Raw genomic sequence first — 3,539 nt, 5'->3', positions numbered from 1 at the left:
CCAACACTTGTTGAGATATTTCAATATAGAACTAAAAAGTCAACCTGCCGGTGGCAATATAGAGAGAGAGAGGATCACCAAAGTTGTTTGAATGTATCCGCTAGGGACATTGAATATCTGTTGAAAATTTCATTGACAACCATCAGATAGTTGTTGAGATATTACACTCTAAACCTCAAATGTTTTAACATTTAACACTGAGATTTAACTCAGCAGTGGTATATTTTCATATGCCTGTCTTGCATATCTTGTTAAATGAGAACATCCCGCATGACATAGTCCACCCATAGAGAAAGATATAAGAGTTTAACCTGCAGAGGTCACCAAAACACTGTGTATAAAATCTCCAGCATTGTCCTTCCAGCCTCCCACAGTGAGAGTGCCAACACATAATCAATGATGTTATGTTCTCACCACAAGGAAACCAGGGATATTGTTCTAATCAATGGTATAATAGCTTAATTATTAGAAATCTCAAGAAGATGCACTTCACCATTAATTGTGGTGTGTCGAAGATTATGAAGACAAACGCAACCTGTACGTCTGCTATCCGTATTCTATTTTCTGAGCCGTGAAGTCCCAACTTTCTCAAGTTAAAAGATAACACGGTATTTTATCATTCAAATCAAATTACCAGCCTTTGGTCCCTTCATGCAAAACAAAATGCTAAATATCTAAGAATGATGTTTTATCCAGTATTTCGATAAACAAGTAAATGCAGTTTTCGAATCAAGTTTTAATCGAGACAGAATCATTTCCAAGACACTCACTCCTGCTTTCTGATTAGGAGAAAGTTATTCAATGCCTCCACATCTAACCATCTTTACAGCTGTAATTCTCTATACATTGGTACTACACAGGCACCTTTGCATTTTTCGGTTCAATACACTACAGTAAGACTTTTAACTAAATCAAAAAAGAAAGACGATGCTCCACACTGGATGCCATAAACTTTAGAGTTGAATTAACCTCTACTGTTTGTCTATAAATCCTGCCATAGCAAAGTCCTGCCCCTATTGCTGACTGTTTCTAACATTACTGATCACCTGTGCCCATATCACCCTACTACAGCACAGTACAATAACGTCCAACTTGGCTTCTGTCTGTGCTTCATTTGAAGATAAAAGTCATATGGTGTCAACAGCATTGATGTCAAAGCTTTTGCAGTGATCTCCCTCCCTCCATTTATTTGTTTTCAAGTGTTTCAGATAAAATATTATCTGTTAAAGGCTCATAGATAGATACGATTTGCAGTATTCAATGATTTACAATAAACGTGAATAGAAATCTAACTTTCATCAAAGATCAAAATCACCTATAGAGTTAATTTCTACGGTATCCATTAGCTCCAGCTTGTGTCTGACTCTCAAGAGTGATTAGAGGGTGTTGCTTTCATGCTGCAGAGAGGCAGATAAATGGACCGCAGACTGACAAAGACACAGTCAACCTGATTAGACCTAATTTGACTCTGAACCAGATGTTCACCAAGTAAAGCTGCTCGGTCTCCATGACAACAAGCATCCACAAGATAGACTTAATGGTTTTAATAGAGCAATAATAAGATAAGAAATAAGAAATGTGTGAGAAGATGACACATGGACAGCCTCACAAAAGGTGTCAAATAGTTGCATTAAGATTCTTTTGGTTTCACATGCAGAAAGTTTGAAGCTCTAGAACAACATACAAGGACACACAAGATGGTACATATACACATACAAGAGGTTAGTAATACATATTGAAAATTAGTAGCTATGCAAATGAAAAATATGCTTACTGATGTAAACATGTTTACCAGGCAGGCTTCAAAATATAAAAAAAGGAAAAAATGCATTAGGGCATGGTCACATGAGCAAAATTAACACTGGCAAATATTCATCTCCCATTCAGTTGCAAATTTGCATCTTCGCTTTGTGGTATATGTTGTATTTGCATCACTTTAGTTTCTCAGTCATGAATGTCTAAAACTGTGGATGATGAATCTAAACATAGCAGCTCATTTCTTGGATTTCATATTACTGCATCATTGCTGAATAGTGTGTGTATACTACATGCATACATACTGTTTATGAACTTTGACCAGTGACGTTGCGAGCGCAACCAAAAGCGAAGAAGTGTGTATCTGTGTATGTGTGTGTGTGTGTGTGTGTGGTTGACCCCACTTGGCTGTCACTGGCTGTAGTTTTCTTAGTGTGCAAAGATGGATGGAGACTTTGATTGTTGTGTGATGTCATCATGTCCAACAACTACAACACCTCAAACGGACTACAAACCAGAAAACAGAATGCGTCTGTGCGTCTCATCCTGCACTGCCCACATTCAGCACAGTAACATACAAATTTCCCCTTCTGTGTGACTGTGCCCTTAAACTTGTTTGGAATTTTGACCTGATCATGGCGCCAGAAGGAAAAGTCAGAAGATCACCAGTTATTACAAATCATTCTCTAGGAAACTTGAAGGCCTGTACATAATTTCATGGCAATCCATCCAATACTCATGCATTTGTGTTTTAAGTTAATACGCTGGTGTTTTTTCAAATTTGCAAAGCACTTTGCACATGCAGTTTATTTGACACATGTTGGCCATCCTAATACATCCTATTATCACGTAAATGTGACACTGCCCTGTTTGGCAGGAGGTTTGTACAGCTACATCTCACCTCCCAGTGTTGGATGACTTAATCTATTCTGTATAGCTAAAATGTTCCCACAAAATGATTTTCATCAAATAGTTCTCTTTAAAACTAAGTAGTTGATACTACACTGTTAAAACGCAGGATGATTATGACAAATGTCAACACATTGTACATCAAATCAACAGCCCACTGATTCAAAATAATATTCAGAGAGAACATAGGGGCTTCTATCCAAGCTCAAATGCCCAAAATTAGACTCTTCCACTTCTTCATGCTAAATCATGGTATTCTTTTTTTCATTTCTTGTATTTCATATTACTGTATCATTGCTGTATAGTGTTTGTATACTAAATTCATGCATACAATATTTATATATATTTATACCTTCATATATTAGTATGTGTATTGTACCTATACCTAAATACATAAAGTTGTATTTAAACCAAGTCACATGACAGGCATGACTACAGTCATAGTTTGGTTAGGTTCAGGCAGCCAAACCACTTGGTTAGGTTTAGGAAGAGATTGTGTTTTGCACTCAAATAAGTACATTACATAAGTCATGTGACATGAGTAACAAGTCCTCTACAAACAAAAAATGTATCAAACATACATTCACATGTGAACTTTTAGTTCAGGTGGCAACATAGGTCCACGTTCATAGGGTGGCTTTTTTTGGATGCTATTTTTTTCTCAATCCTTGAATTGAATTGAATTGAATTGAAATATCTTTAATGTCCCCGAGGGCCAATTTAGTTCACAACACGTAGCCAACATATACACAGTCGTACACATAAGAACACATAAGAACATAAAAACATAGGTTAATAAAAAGATAAAAACAACAAATACACATATCCCTATAGTTTGTTGAGAAACCCAACAGCTAATGGTACAAATGATCTCA

Source organism: Micropterus dolomieu, linkage group LG03 (genome assembly GCF_021292245.1).
Source record: "Micropterus dolomieu isolate WLL.071019.BEF.003 ecotype Adirondacks linkage group LG03, ASM2129224v1, whole genome shotgun sequence".
NCBI lineage: Eukaryota > Metazoa > Chordata > Actinopteri > Centrarchiformes > Centrarchidae > Micropterus > Micropterus dolomieu.
The sequence above is the reverse complement of the archived record's forward strand: the minus strand, read 5'-3'. Positions refer to the sequence as shown.